The following is a 16977-nucleotide window of genomic DNA, read 5'->3' as shown; positions in this document are numbered from 1 at the left end:
TGTGTAACTTGTGCCAAACAGTGAGACGTCTGATTTCATCAGACTAGATGACCTTAAAGGGAACCTGTCGCCACATTTTCACAAATATAGCTAGTGACAGGTTCCCATAGTGCTATATTAACTAACTGATGCTCTTCTTTTAGGTGAAAATTGTTCTCCTTATATCTCCATAAATCTACTTTATCTTATATTACCTGGCTTCAGAGGGTGTGTCCTGCTCAGCTGGCCCCTCCCATCTACACCTCCCCATGTCCCATGTCTCTTCTAAGCATGTCATGTGGCCAGGGTGATGTCATCAAAGATCCTTTTACCCAGTTACGTTTGTAACGTCTACCCCATGTATGTATCTGAGCACATGGCAATATCATGACATGATGATAGTATGCCTCCATGGACTTTTACTCCTCCCCATCGTCCATGGTGGCTGCTGTAATTTCATGTGATCAGATACATACATGGGCTAGATGTTGTAAATGTAACAGGACCTAAGATAACGTCTCTGTGGTCACAGGACATGAAGTGGCTAATGATGTAACAGAGCTCTCTATCAATGTTTCACATAGAAACAGTTCTTTAGCAGTGAGACCTGTCAATCAGGAACAAGGATGCAGTGTTAGTAACTCATGAATATGCAGGGCTTCATTGGACTCACGTAGTGACATTTGGCTCACATCAAGTGATCTGCATATAAACATTGCAGTCATGGAACCATTTAGGGATAAGGGTAATGCTTTTTAATCATAGTTTTAAATGAAGTATTTACTGTGAGTGGGTTAAATTGCATGACAGGTTCTCTTTAATGATTTTCAATGAATAAAGGATAGATCACCCTGACCTTCTGTGATACTATGATGACAAAGGGGTTTTCCATAGAAAATAGATTATCAAAGTAAGAAACAGCTCTGAATTCTGTGTAGTGGCTGTGTTGGACGACTGCAGCTCAACAAATACACAAAGAACAGAGATGGAATTATGACTCCACTGTCTATGTTGTTTCAGGAAATAGAAGAAGCTGCATTTGGTCCTAGAAGCAGCCGATTGGTGGAGTCAGACTTCCTACACAATCTCAGTTTTCTGGCTTCTCTGACCAGCATGTCATGTATCACAAGGCATTTACTGCAGTTTTTGAGCCAACATGCAAAGAATATAACTCTTGAAAAGAGCATTATGGTCATTTAAACTTCTGCTCTCCCAAAAAAAAACATGCATTGATGATATTTGAGTTATTTTCAATCAACACCCCCCCATTTTACTTTACTATTAACTCATAGGCCCAGATATACAAAAACTGTGTGCACCAGTTGCACCACATTATTTAATAGTGTTGCACACTCGTAGTTGATCCGGTCAGTTTTCAGGCTGTACAAACAGTTGCATCTATTTTTTCCTGGTGCACTTTGATTCAAGCTGCTGCAACAGACTTGTGGTGCATCGCAGAAATAAACTAGCGACAAACTAGGAACACATAGGACCATAAACTAGGAACACAAAGGACCACACCCTTTCAGGTGCACAGTGTTGAAAAGTATTGGACAAAATGCAACCATGACACAATTGTGGCACAAGAACATAATGAATACATGGGTAAGCTCCAAAGACACATCTATTCATGCACAAAAAACTGGTGCAGACACAATAATATATCTTGGCCTTATCTTTCTGTGCAAGCCCAGCACTTCCCACAACCTCTGTCCTTGCTGGCTTAGTGCTATATTGCACAGGACAATTGGCCGATGGTCGCTACCATGGGTTTATACACACAACAGTAAAACAAAAAAATAAGAGAAAAATAATGTCAGGCGATCTGAGTCAAAAACAATTTGGTGGTGGGTTACAAAATCCTAGGCAGCAGAATAATCATTAGGACAAAAGGTCTGGATAACACAATAGAGTACACATAATAAAATACTGATAGCTAGAGTTACTTAGAAAGGCATAAAAACTTTTTCAACCTAAATTGTGACAAACTTTGGAAACATGACCTTCATGTCTCTGAATGAGAATGTGGAAGGTCTGCTGCTAGAACACCTATTAATTAGTAAAGCACTGCGGATGGAATCTATGGAATGCAGATTAAATCAGCTTTATGACATTGTCCTGCAACCGGACTGTGTGTGAAAGTGGATTTATACTAAAGAGCAGTTGTCTTTATAAGCAGTGATAGAGCTGAAATAATAATATTTATATCAGTAAGGTTTTATATAAATATATAGATAGATAGATAGATATCGGACGGCACAAGAAGGATATATTGGGAGCATGATCTTATCGCCAGACAATGCACATTCAGCTAACTACAGGGGGAATGTAAGTAAATGGGTCCCAGTGTGTTGTTTGCCGGGTGCTGGGGTTCGGTATGTTGTGGATTGTGTTCACTGATTACTGGCAGGGGCTGGTGAGGATCCAGCAGTCAAGGTCCATATTTGCACCAATGACAAAGAAGTAGGTGGAAGGTCCTTAAAAATGGTTTCAGGGACTTAGGCCATAAGCTCAGGGCAAAGACCTCAAAGGTGTTTTTTTCGGAAATACTACCTGTACCATGTGCCACACCAGAAAGGCAGCTGGAGATCAGGGAGGTAAATAAGTGGCTCAAAAGTTGGTGTAGGAAGGAGGGTTTTGGGTTCATGGAGAACTGGCTGACTTTGGTATCGGCTACAGGCTTTACAGTAGGAATGGGCTGCACCTCAATGGGTAGGTTGCAGATGTTTGGAGGAAAATGGCTAGAAGGTTGGAGGAGTATTTAACCCCTTCCTGCTCCACGGCTCAGCTCTGGATCGGAGCCGAACAGGCATAGGAATATTCGGGGTGCCGGCTGTAACTAAACTGCTGACCACGGCATTTAACCTGCCTTCCAGGGGTCTATCCCCCATGATTGCCATCTTTGGGGGACGTCATTATAAAGGCACAGTGCATCAGTATAGCAGAGTATGATCATGAACAAGCAATCAGATGATTGCTTGTTCATGTCCCATAGTGGAAAAAAAAATCTTATTCAATAAAAAAATAAAGCAATAAATCAATAAAAAATGTCCATAAGCCACATAACATATAAAGAGACATATAACACAAAAAAAGTCTAAATAATAACACAAACCCCACATATATAGTTTCACCGCATCCATAACAACCCATAGAATAAAAGTAAACCATTACTGAACCTGCCCAATGAATTCCGTTTAAAAAAACTGCAAAAATTATGATTTTTACCTAGTTAATCCCACAAAAAATGCTATAAAAAATGATAAAAAAAACATATGTATTCCAGAATGATACCGTTGCAAAGTACAACATCTCCCGCAAAAAACAAGCCATCAACCAGCTCCGTTTTTCCCCACATTAGGGTTTTATGTGGAAGCGTAAGAAAAAATATTCAAGTATGGTATCCCTGTAATCATATCGACCCATAGAATAAAGATAACATGATTATTAGGCTATACTCTGAACGCGAAAAGAAAAGTAAAAAATCCAGTACAGAAGTGATGCTTTTCTACTCCTGCCCTAAAAAAAAAGTTCCTAAATTTTCAACAATAGTGGATACCAACCCCAAAATGGTAACACTGGAAAAAGCATCTCATCCCGCAAAAAAATGTCATCACATGGTCCCAATAACCAAAAATTTTATAGCCTGCAAAAAGGGCCAATGATTTCCTTGCCTCCTGCACCTCGCTGTGCGCCCATAAAACAAGTAACAGCCACATGTGGAGGGGTCTCTGTACTCGGGAGAATAATAAATTGTACAGTGGGTTTTCTCTACTTTTATCTTTTGGAAATGTGTAAATTTTAGGGCTAAATGAACGTATGACCGACAAAATTTGACCATTCTAAATTTCACCTCTATTTTGATTCAATTACTATGAAGATCTCAAGGGGTTAACAGTCTTCCTAAAAGCTGTTTCTGATTTGAGGGGTGCAGATTAGAAAATGGGTTGATTCTATAGGGATTTTTTTATGTTAAATATGTAAAATTTCATTCAAAACAGTGTTTATCCCCAAAATAGTCAATTCTGAAAATACAGAAAATCGAGATTTGATTTGTAAGCCACGTGACATCAAAATAAATTATCCAGACATTTCAAAAATTATGAAAATGTAATTCAGCAACTTATTTAGGTGGTAAGTCTATCTGCCTGAAAATGCAATCATTTCAAATTTGGTAAAAAATGAGGCTGAGCGTTAAAGAGAACTTGCAAAATAACCCCCCTAAACTAAATATATTTTCATAAACTGCCATTAGAAAGCATTGCCTCTATCCCTTCATTGTCCCTCTACATGCCTGTAAATCTAAGCAATGAGGTCCTAAAGCTGTATGCAAATGACCTGTGAAATGTCCAATGAGTCATTAGCATATTCAAGCTGTCCAGCTTATTCATGAGTGGGAGGTACAGCCACACCCCCCCAATGCTTCACTGACAGCCTGTATAATGGTGTGAGGCTGTATAATGCTTCCTGGTGCTGACGCCCCCTGCAGCCTGTGTGTGTATAGGACAGATACAACAGCTCCCGGCAGCCACGTTATAGCAGAACATGTCAGGTACTTGTGTAGCTGATGTCTGTGTATCACACATGTGTATAGCAGAACATGTCAGGTACTTGTGTAGCTGATGACTGTGTCTCTGTGTATTAGGGGGATGCAGCATGTCAGCAGATAAAGCACACACACCAGCAATGCTTTACTATACATTACACACAGACATGAGCAGGGGGAGGAGAGGGGTGGGGGAACACGGTGACATCACTGCTTCTGACCATGTGACCAGCCTCATTTACATAATAAAGAAAATATCATTTTGCAATGATTAATGTATGAATTGACTAGATAAAGGCTGGGATGGGATCCTTGTGAGCTGCTCCAACAGGTAAAGGTGACAGGAATAGTGACAGAGACCTGATGACAGGTGTCCTTTAAGATATAAACTGGCTGTGTCCTTAAGGGTTTAAACTAGAAACTTGGGGGGAGGGCAACTACTTGTACAGGGAAAGAAGACAGTGTAGATAGGGAACTGGGAATAGTCATAGTACATCGGGGATGGGGGGGGGGGATAAGATTAGGGAATAAGAACCAAAGTTAGAAGGATAGGTATAACCATATAAAGTGTATGTATACAAATGCCAGAAGCCTCGCAAACTCTTAATGTTGAAGACCAAATATGATATAGTGGGTATCAGCGAGACATGGCTGGACAGTAGCAATGACTGGGCTGTTACTATAGATCAGTGATGGCGAACCTTTTAGTGGCCGAGTGCCCAAACTGCAACCCAAAACCCCCCTTATTTATCACGAGGTGCCAACCAAAAATTAAACAGTAACTTATTGCTCCCTGTTCAACAACTTTCAATCATATTGGCCTCCTGAGGACAGCAACACAGTAGAAAGATGGAAAATTTTCATCATTTTAGCTTCTTTCCAGTTTCCCTCTGTACACAGGATCGTGGGGCCAGCAGGAGGTCCTATAATAATTCGACCCTGTCCAATTCTCCCTCTTCCTACAGTCCCAAGTAGCGAAGTAAGTATCAAAATATGACTGAAAGTCGCATCTTTTAAGTTGCTTGGAACTGCAGGAAGATACTTTGAGTCCTGTCTAGTGTGCTGGGGCGATGGCACGGGTGCCCACAGAAAGGGCTCTGAGTGCCGCCTCTGGCACCCGTGCCATAGGTTCGCCATCACTGCTATAGATGGTTATATGTTTTTTAGGAAATGATTGTATAAATAAAAAAGGAGAAGGGTTTTATTTCTATGTAAAATCTTGCCTCAAGCCCGTCCTGCGAGATGACATCAGTGACAAAAATTAAAATGTGGAGTCCACATGGGTGAACATACAGGGAAAAAAAAGAATAGTAAAATATTACTAGGGGTTTGTTATAAGACTCCAAATATAATGGAGGCAGAAGAGGAACTGATGATAAGCCAAATAGATGGGGCCTCAAAGGATGGTGAAGTACTTATCATGGGGGGACTTCAATTACACAGATATTGACGGGGGGGGGGGCAGAAACCTGCAGGTCCTTCAAAGACAGCAGGTTCTTGTCAACAACAAAAGACTGTCGCAACTAGACCTGGAGCCAACAGGAGGGGGGAACTTCTGAACCTTATGCTAACCAACAGATCGAATATCAAAATTACAGGTTGGGGGGAACCTGGGTAATAGTGACCACAATACTACTGATTTTATATTAAGCTTTACTAAAACGCTTAGTAGGGGAGCAACACACACGCTTAACTTATGGAGGGAAAATTTTCAGCAGCTAAGAGAGAACCTTATAGGCATAAACTGGGACAATGTTCTCAAAGACAAAAGCACCTAAAAAAATGGGCCATTTTCACAAATGTTCTAAAAAGGTCTGTGAAAAAGACACCGATATGGGAAAAAGCATTGAAGAAACAAAAAAAAAAGCCAGTGTGGTTAACTAGTACTGTAAGCAGAGCAATAAGCGACAAATATAAGGCATTTAAGGTGCTAAAACACAAAGGTAGGAATAATGTAAATTCTCTTTGGAATTTCAACAATTAAACTTTGGAGTTTAACCCAGAAAGAGGTACTGGTGCCGCATCACAACCACTAAAATAGAAAAATCACCAGGACAAGATGGTATAGACCCTCGGATACTGTATGAACGATGTACCCTGATAGACAGACCATTATTTTTAATATTTGAAGATTAAGAACTGGTTCTGTTCCACAGGACTGGCGCATAGCAAATGTGATGCCAATACAAAAAAGGATCAAAAAGTGATCCTGGAAACTACAGACCTGTGATTCTAACTTCTGTGGTAGGGAAAATATTTGAGGTTTTGTTAGAGATGCTTTCCTGGAGTTTTTCACTGTACATAGCCTTTTTACTTAGCATCAGCATTGGTTTATGAGGGATCGGTCCTGTCAAATTAATTTTATTAGCCTCTATATGGAGGCAAGTTACAGATTGGACCTGGGGGAGGCTGTGGATATTGTGTATCTGGACTTTTCCAAGACATTTGATATAGTGCTGCATAAAAGGTTGCTACATAAAATGAGACTGCTAGAACTAGGGGAAAATCTGTGTATTTGGCAATTGGCATAGTGATAGAAAACAGAGACCTTAACCTAACCAACAGACCTAACCAACAGACCTGAATAACAGGTTATTCAGTTTAGAAAAAAGATGTCTGAGAGGAGACGTTATTACAATGTACAAATACCCGAACAAGCAGTACAGGGATCTCTCCAAAGTTCTTTTTTTACCTAGGCCTGTGACCAGGACAAGGGGGCTTCCTCTACGTCCTACCATCACCAAAGGCGTTGATTCTTTACTTTAAGAGCAGTGAGACTATGAAACTCTCTGCTGCAGGAGGTTGTTATGGCGAATTCTATAACATATTCAAGAAAGGCCTGGATGCCTTTCTGGAGGGCAAGAATATCACAGGTTATGGGGGAAAAACATTTGTTTAATTCTTATAGGTTAAATGGACTTGCGTCTTTTTCCACCCTTATATACTATGATAAACTATTTACCAATATTGGATCCAAGATGGAAAAGCCAAGGTGGAAAAGGATTCATGTCCACCCATGAATCAACAGCTTGTAGAACCACCTTTCGGAACAATAACTTTAGTTTTCTGTACAATTCTATCAGGCTAATTAGCATAATTTCAGGTAAGTTGATTAGGTTTTCTTCTGTCAGATGGGTGATACTGGGCTGGACAGATGTAAATGATCTGGGGACAACTTTGGAGAATTTTGTGCTGGTGTTGTTAGAGGTTTTGTTCATTTCATTTTTATTTAATCCCTTGCTGTAAAAAAAAGGGCGGAGGGTAAAGGCATGTGAAGGTGAATTCAGTTTTACCTGTTAGTATTTACACCATTTTCTTCTGATCCTCCTGGAGATGGTTCTACGTCTTCATTGGAGTCCAGCTGTGTTTAATTGAACTGATTGGACTTGATTAGGAATGACATACACCTGTCTATTTAAGCCCTCACAGTTCACGGTGCACTTCAAAGCACATGAGAATCATGAGGTCTAAGGAACTTTCCATGGAACTCACAGACAAAGCACATTGACAAAGCACAGACGTGACAAGGTTACAAAAGATCTGGCCACCAGTAGTAACGAGATATGAGAGCGATAGATCTCTGCACTCCATGGTGTCCAGCCACACAAGAGCAATGGTCCCAAGTTAGTATCCTCTTCCGAAGAGCTAGTCGGACATAGATCTTGCCAGGAAGCTGCCATAGGTCCACAGGAGCAGCAACAATCAGAAGTTCTGGAGAAATGATAAGACTAGGAGCCGTTTCTTCCCCAACAACATCAGAGGCACGAGAGAGGGCATCAGATTTGACGTTCTTCACAGCTGGACGGAAGTTAATCAAGAAGTTGAACCTGGAAAAGAAGAGGGACCAACGAGCCTGTCGAGCATTCAGACACTGGGCGGTCTGGAGATACAGAAGATTCTTGTGGTCAGTGTAAACATAGACCAGATGATGAGCTCCTTTTAGAAGATAGCACCATTCCACCTAGCTTTATGGCCAGAAGTTCCAGATCACCAATTGAATAATTCCTCTCTGCGGCGGCGAAGGTTCTATAGAAGAAGCCGCAGGGGAGGGTTTTACCTTTGGGCCCTTTCTGAATAAGAACGGCTCCAGCACCAACCTATGAGGCATCCACCTCTAGCAGGAACAGTCTCTCCATATCAGGCCATGTGAGAACTGGAGAATTCTCGTATTGGTGCTTTTCTTAGTCAGCGCCACAATAGGAGATACAAGAGAGGAGAAATGTTGAAACCCTGAAATCTCTGTATAGCACATAGTTCCACTGGGCAAGGTCACTGAAGCATGGCAGAGAGCTTGGCAGGATCCATCTGTAGTCCTTTGTCCAGGAACGGAAGCCTACTTTGATGAAACTGGCATTTTACGAGTTTAGCATACAGACGATTGGCCCTTAGGCGCCTAAGAACTTGCTGGATGTGGACCTGATGAGACTGCAGGTTAGGAGAAAACACCGTAATATCATCCAATTAAACAAGGACACAAGTGGAGAGCAAGTCTCGGAAGATATTGTTGACAAATTTCTGAAACACTGCTGGTGAACTGCAGAGTCCAAAGGGCATTACAAGATACTAAAAATGTCAGTTCAAGGATGTGAGAGGCAACGGGTAACGTTTTTTCACCGTGACTTTATAAAGGCCTAGGTAGTCAATGCACGGGCGGAGAGAACCATCCTTCTTGGCCACCAAGAAGAATCCAGCACCGGCAGGGGAAGACGACTTGCAGATGAATCCCTTCTGCAAATTGTCCTTGATGTAGGCCGACATAGCCGCAGTTTCAGGCACAGATAACGGGTATACCTGACCTCGTGGAGGAGATGAACCCACCAGCAGGTCAATGGGGCAGTCATAGATATGGTGTGGTGGCAGAATCTCTGCTTTCTTCTCAGAGAAAACATCCGTAAAGTCCTTATAAGAAGCGGGAAAACCTGTCAGCTGCTTGGAGGAGTCCGGAGACTAAATGTCGGGAACCGGATCGAGAGCCTTAAGACAGCGAGAGTGCTCTCCAACAAAGGATTTCCCCAGTCTGCCAGTCGAGCACTGGAGCATGTTGCTGCAACCACGGGAGACCCAAAAGCACTGAAGACGTAGACTGGGGGAGCACATAAAATGACAGTCTCTCCTTGTGCAATGCCCCAATTTGCAGAGACAGAGGCTCCGTACAGTACTGGACCGGGTCATGGAGAATCTGTCCACTAACGGAAGAAATAACCAGCAACTTTTCTAGGCAGACCAGAGGAAAGTGATGCTGGGAGACGAAGGCAGCATCCATGAAATTCCCTGCAGAGCCAGAGTCCAGGAAGGCTGAGACTTGAACTGGGTTTCCTGTTCCCAAACTGAGAAGAACAGGGACATTCAGACGCGGGGAAGCCTAGGGACGCTTCTCCCAAGAACCCTAGGTGCAGGCGTTTTTCCGTACACCGTGGACAGACTGAACAAGATAGCGCTCCGGACTTGCACAATAAAGGCAGAGATTCCCCTGTCATAGTCTGGAACGCTCCTGGGGGGGTGGGGGGGGGGGGGGTCAGACTAGCTCTGTCTACCTGCATTCGTTCCTCTGTAGCAGACACTGCTACTGGCAACCATGGACTTCGGAAGGCAGGAGCAAGGCAGGAAAAAAGTTGGGTCCTGGTTTGCAGCTGTTCAAGACGTTGCTCCTCAGAATGCTCAGCAAAGTGGATATCAATCCGAGTGGCCAGTGAGATGAGACCCCTCAGAGCAGACGGCAAGTCACGTGCAAACAGCGCGTCTTTAACTTGTTCCGAAAGTCCCTTTTTAAAGGTTGCAATCAGGGCTGCTTCGTTCCAGGCTAACTCAGAGGCCAGAATATGGAACCGAACCACATAGTCAAAGTCATATTTGTAGGGCATGGATAGACAGAGCCTGGGTTCAGCAGGAGACAATGCAGCCGTAGTAACGGGAGGTACCGCAGGTACTGGACACTATTGCTGAGTAGCCAAGAGTTTCTGCAGGGCGGCGGTGACATATGGGCTTATTTTCTATAAGATTAAATGTGCTTTAAAATACTTAATTTTAGTGGTCATTAGCTTATTGATGAGATTTTATTAACTCTTGAATGTATGGAGGAAAAGAAAATGAGGAATTCTGGTTTACTTTGTTTTACATCTTTTTGGGGACATTAACCATGCCATAAAAATAATATGTTATTTTTATTCTATAGATCACTATGATTATGGTGATACCTCATTCATATATTTTTTATATATTTTAACAATTTTACTCAAGAAAAATTAATAATCAGAAAATCTCATTTGTTTTCGTATTGCCATTTTATTACAGACATAACTTAATTAATTTTAAGTTAAATTAACCTCTTAATGACACAGCCATTTTGTAGCTTAAGGCTCAGCCCCATATGGTTATAACTTTTGAATACGGTTACTTATTAAAACCATTCTGAGATTGTTTTTTCCTCACATGTTGTACTTCATTTTAGTGGTAAATTTTGGCTGATAAGTTTTGCGTTTATATACAAAAAAAAAAAAGGAAAAAAAATGATGAATTTTTTGAAAATGTTGCCATTTTCGAAATTCAAAGTCATTGCGTTTTCAGGCAGATAGATTTGCCACCTAAATAAATTGCTGAATAACATTTCCCATATGTCTACTTTACATTTTCATAATTTTTGAAATGTCTGGATAATTTATTTTGATGTCTCAGGGCTTACAAATAGAATATCGCTTTTCCGGATTTTCAGAATTGACTATTTTGGGGAAAAATACAGTTTTGAACGAAATTTTACATATTTAGCATCTAACCAACCAATTAAGCATATAACCAACCCATTTTCAAATCTGCACCCTTCAAACTATCAGAAACAGCTTTTAGGAAGAATGTTAACCCCTTGAGATCTTCATAGTAATTGAATCAAAATGGAGGTGAAATTTAAAATGGTCAAATTTTGACGGTTATACGTTCATTAAGCCCTAAAATTTGCACATTTCCAAAAGATAAAAATAGAAATGCTTGTTTTATGGGGGCACAGTGAGACGCAGAAGGGAAGGAGCGCTCTGCAGCTGCCAGGATTTTACTTTCCTCAATGGCCCCTTTTGTAGGCTATAAAATTTTAGCTTTTGCATTATTGGGGCCATGTGACGGCATTTTTTGCGGGATGAGATGCTTTTTCCAGTGTTACCATTTTGGGGCTGGTATCCCCTACTGTTGAAAATTTAGGAACTTTTTCTTGAGGGCAGAAAGCAGGAAAGCATCAAATCTGTACTGGATTTTTAATTCTTTTTTTTTTTTTGGTGTTCACCATAATCATGTTATCTTTATTCTATGGGTCAGTATGATTACGGGGATACCATATGTTAATACTTTTTCTTACATTTTACTAAATTTGTCAAATAAATCCCTAATGTGGGAAAAATCTATAATTTTTGTATTGCTGTCTTCCAAGTGGCATAACATTTTTACATTTTTTGGCTATGGAGCTGGTTGATGGCTTGTTTATTGCGGGACATGTTGTACTTTGCACCAGTATCATTCTGGAGTACATATGTTGTTTTGATCACTTTTTATTGCATTTTTTGTGGGATTGAATAGGGTGTATAACAGTTTTTTTTAACAGCGTTCATCATGCTAGTTCAATAATTATTTACTGTTATTCTACGGGATGTTACGGACGTGGTGATACTATATATGTGGGGTTTGTGTTATGATTTAGACTTTTTTGTGCTATATGTCTCTTTATATGTTATGGGGCATTATGGGCATTTTTATTGATTTCTTACTTTATTTTTTATTGAATAACTTTTTTTTACACTTTTTATTTTTTCCACCATGGGACATGAACAAGCAAACATCTGATTGCTTGTTCATGATAATACTCTGCAATACTGATGTATTGCAGGGTATTAGCAGTATCAGCCTATACACCATCTTACTGGCAGTTCTTACAGGCATCTCTGGGGTCCAGATCGGCCCCCCGAAAATGGCTCAAGGGGCCAATCGTGCGGAAAAGACCCCCCAAAGCCAAGTTAAATGCCGTGGTTGCACTGACCGCGGCATTTAACAAGTTAAACACCCGCGATCGGAGCCCACTTCGACCGCAGGTGTTATACTGGGGTGTCGGCTATATGTTACAGCTGGCACCCCGTGTTTCCCGATGCCAGTTCGGCTCAGATCTTGAGCTGAACCGGCATCAGCTCAGCATCCGATATATCTGACGCTAAGCGGGAAGGGATTAATATTAAATTAACTTAATTTAATATTTTTTGGTTGACAGAGCTGGTGTAGGTCCAATAATGTTACCGATTTATTGTACAGATTGTTATGGACATGGCAATACCAAATATGTGGGTTTTTTTTGTGATTTTGTGTTTTTTGTACTTTATTAGATGTGTTGAATGATGGTGATAAAACTTTATTAAGTGCTTTAAACTTTTTTTCTTACAGGTTAGCTTGAAAAAGTGATCCTCTGATCGCTTGTTCAAACTCTTATTCATCTGACACAGTGCAACTGTATTGCACTGTGCTATGTAATACACTAAGCATTCTGCCAGGAGACAGGGCCGGCTCTAGAGTGCATCGTGCAGCCCTGGGGGACTGGCCAGACCCTGGAGCTCTCATCGGTGCAGCAAATTCCCCGCTAAGCACCGCTGGGTGGGGGGTCTGATTCACGTCAGAACCCCCTTTACACGCTGCGGTGATGCGTTGCGTGCGGTGTTTAAGGGATTAACACCTGCGATCGGAGCTGGACGGATTAACCACAGTGAGAGGAAGGGTGTGTGGTGTTCCCTTGGCTTCTTTTACAGCTATAAGAAAGACTAACTGGGTCTGAACACCCAAAGCACCTTCAACCGCTGTGACATTATTATTTTTTTCTTTTAATTTATTTATTTATTTTTTAGGTTTTTATCATTTCTTTGTTTTAAGTACTTCCCCTAGCCCATTGTGGGCAGGGACACAGCTAGTGGAAGTGGTTATGATGGCCCTCGTTACACTGACACTAGATGTCCCCTCTAACTACATTTGATGAGCAGTACCAGCATATACCAATATATGGTCAGAGTATGGTTGTAATTGTAACGCCAACCCGTGCCCCTCTCCGCTGCCCCACCCCACTCCATGTGGAGGATTTTTTCTGTTACTGCGTTCTTTACATGTGAAAATCATTTTTTTTTATTTTGATACCTAACATGTTTATTATTGTTTGTTATTTTTATTTGCGTTCTAGGGCATGGAGGTAGTGATTTGAACTTTTAAAAAATTTTTTTTACAATTTGAAGGGGCTTAAGGATATTTGAAACTTAGGGGATGTGAAAGATAATATAATACACTGCCATACAACACTGTATTTATGTTGGCAAAGTCCAATACAGATTGTTCTGTGATTGCTATAGGTGCCTCAATGAGGCTCCTGGATCTCATAGAAATAGATTACTGTCGTGCGGTGAGGTCATGGGAAGGCAACAAACTCAACCAAGATGGTGGCTTGCTTGTCAGTGCTGACTGCAGTTCTAAGCATCAAACTACTATGGCAGTTGTCGTTACAGTGTTAGCCCTCATTCACACGGCCGTTTGGGTATGTATATACGGCCGACGTATATAGTTTGCAAATATTTTCCCCCATAGGCCGGCAATGGGCGCACAGCGGCGTATGGAGCAGTTTAGTGCAGCGCACATGCCGCACCATACTGTAGCTGGGAGAAAGATAGGACATGTCCTATCTTTATCCCAAATATGGCGGCGTGCAGCATGTTTCTACGGTACGGTAGTACGGTACCGCGGGCACACGTTAGTGTGAATTTAGCCTTAACGCCTACAAAAATGTTTACATGAACTGCACAAAGTTATATATAGCTTGAAGACCCATAAACTGCTCATCTCCACATTATTTAGGCTTGTAAAGTTCATTTTCCATTTACCTACTAGCAAAAATGCTAGTTTTGGTTGTTTTTGTACATACTTAGTTTTGCACTATGTGATATATCCTTCTACTTTGAGGACAAAACTCATTAACACTCACTGTACGCAGCAATAAGTTTACATATTTGAGATTGGTTACATGGAGATTGGCTGCTACTGTGACAATGTCTTTCATTGACACGGTTGAACTAATGTACAGATCAGTCATCTAAATGATAGCTTGAACGGAATTGTGGTCGGCAAGCATCCTAACATTCTGTTCATTTCATGTCCAATGCTATCATTGTAATATTGCTGTAACACTACTATTACTGAGACACTAAATTACTATGCCCTCTAAAATACAGATAGATAAATGATAGTAACATGCAGAAAGAAAAACAAAAGGTCTAAACAGTTGGACAAAACGATGAGACGTTATTCATGAAAAGTTTACATTCCACTAATCATATTGACAATAAATATTTACGTGAATAATCAGCATGTTGCTATGTACACAGTATACAATAATAGTACTGTATGTACAATGTTTTTTGTACATGTATAAATAATTATATAATACACTTTTCTCATACATCAAGCTTTAAGTGGTTTGCATGATAAGCATCAATACACACATCAATATATGACATAATCTTTGGTATTGACTCACATATCCATTACGTACAATTGTTTCAGAGAAGCTCTGGTATTAAGTAAATGTTTGCTCAGAATTGTCCAGGCATCTATTAAGCTTTCTCTTCCTCGGCTGCTTTAAAGTGTGGGAAATTTAGGACAATGTGACCAGTCTCTTTTAAAGCCTATGAGAAAGAACCGGAGCGTTTCGTAACTTCATTTAAATTCAGAGGCTGCTCTGAAACCGAAAGCCTGGCCATTAAATTACTATGCCGTCTACAAAACTATTACAGGTAGATAACATGATGGAAACATTCCGGGTAATTCTAAGAATAAGAAGTGAGGCCTGAAGAATTGGACATAACTATTTGACATTACTCAGAAGAATTGCACAAACAAGTTCAGAGAGAATGTAACATGATCGATGCATTCTATGAACATCATTTGTCATGTAATAACCCTCGTAATGCCAGGACAGAGGAATGGAAAGTTATTCTCCACCTGTCGTGTGTACAAGTGGAACACGTTCTATACAATCTCACTACTTACATTTACAGGGTGCTGCACTTATTGCTTCCCAGGAAATTCCAGTTCTTCAATACCGCTCTAGCAAAAAATTCTCATATGAAGGGGAATTTCTATGAATTCAAGATCTATCATTTCCTTCATAAACAAGCAGGGATAGAGGCTAGAAAGTGCCTGTGGATGCATTGGTGCCTTCTGTTACAATGGTCTGGATACCCCCTGAAAGCCCCTGCCTTTGGTATGTGAGAATGAGTCTGCTGGCTCACAGCATTGTCTGTCAAACCAACCAAAGACTATTCAGTTACCCTGGAGTTCTCATGTGGGCTCAGGCAAACAAAAGTCTTCTCTTCATTCTCCTCAGCTCATTTTCCACACACATCTTTTACCTATGTGAGCAGCAATAACTTTACAGTCATACTTATAGTACACTGGGGTTTTGTGGTATACCACAGCTTTAAATATTAACTAAGATGTAGAAGTCATGTTAATAAATAACACGTTGGGCACTGAGGTGGTTTATACAAGTAATATCAAGGACAATTATTATTTATACTCAGGTGGTGTTATATTCAAGAAACAATAAAATAAACCAACTTCAAGAATATGGCTAAAATATCAAGACATTACTTTTAATAAACTGTTGGAGCCAAATATCAGCTGATGCAGGTAAATGCCTTAGAGTTGTTAACTATCCCAAAGAAGCACAGATAATAATAGTTCTTTATTTATATAGCGCACACAGATTATGCAGCGCTGCACAGAGCTTGCCAAATTTGTCCTTGTCCCCAATGGGGCTCACAATCTAATCAACCTACCAGTATGTTTTGGAGTGTGGGAGGAAAGTGGAGGACCCTGAGGAAACCCACTCAAACACAGAGAGAACATACAAACTCTTTACAGTTGTTGACCTGGATGGGACTTGAACCCAGGCGCTGCAAGTCTGTAGTGCTAACCACTGAGACACATATTAGAACTTCTCACCAGGGTCGTGCAGGTGAAGATGAAGGACCTCAGTCAGTATGATATGACAACTAAGAATAATAATCTATTTTTATGTAGCCACAGTATTCCACAGCAGTTTACAATTCAGATGTTACATGATATTAGAGAATACCAACACTAAACAATTGTGACGCTAGGATTAAGGTCTCTCCTTATGAGATCAGACAATCTATGAGGATATGGAGTATCGAAAAAGGAAAGCAAGACTTATTTACACTAAGCGGCTGGTATATATAAAGCTGCATTAGACAGTCACACTCTGTTCTCTGTATCTGCTGATATGAACTACATTTGAGTGTTGGATAAAGGGATCATGTTCTCATTACCAGTAGTAATAGTAGATGAGAACTAAATAAATAACAGTTAGATTAGGGAATGTGATATGCCTGCCTAAAAAGTTGCAATTTAGGTCACTGTCTGATGTTATG

General features: G+C 40.6%; 1 protein-coding gene across 5 annotated transcripts in view; it reads right to left on the bottom strand.

Moving 5' to 3' along the window:
• VEPH1 (ventricular zone expressed PH domain containing 1) overlaps positions 1-15927 on the bottom strand; it is a 203164-nt gene extending 187237 nt beyond the window's left edge. For 2 of the 5 annotated variants that reach the window (XM_072142935.1, XM_072142939.1), the window contains exon 1: positions 15075-15156. The gene's annotated coding sequence lies outside the window, so the exon portion shown is untranslated. Of the gene's footprint in view, positions 1-15059; positions 15157-15571 lie in introns of those variants that run through there. The other 3 variants (XM_072142938.1, XM_072142936.1, XM_072142937.1) reach the window with 3 other exon arrangements.
• Positions 15928-16977: the final 1050 nt, after the last annotated feature.

Source organism: Engystomops pustulosus, chromosome 3, assembly GCF_040894005.1.
Source record: "Engystomops pustulosus chromosome 3, aEngPut4.maternal, whole genome shotgun sequence".
Taxonomy (NCBI): domain Eukaryota; kingdom Metazoa; phylum Chordata; class Amphibia; order Anura; family Leptodactylidae; genus Engystomops; species Engystomops pustulosus.
This window is presented reverse-complemented; position numbering and strand designations above follow the sequence as displayed.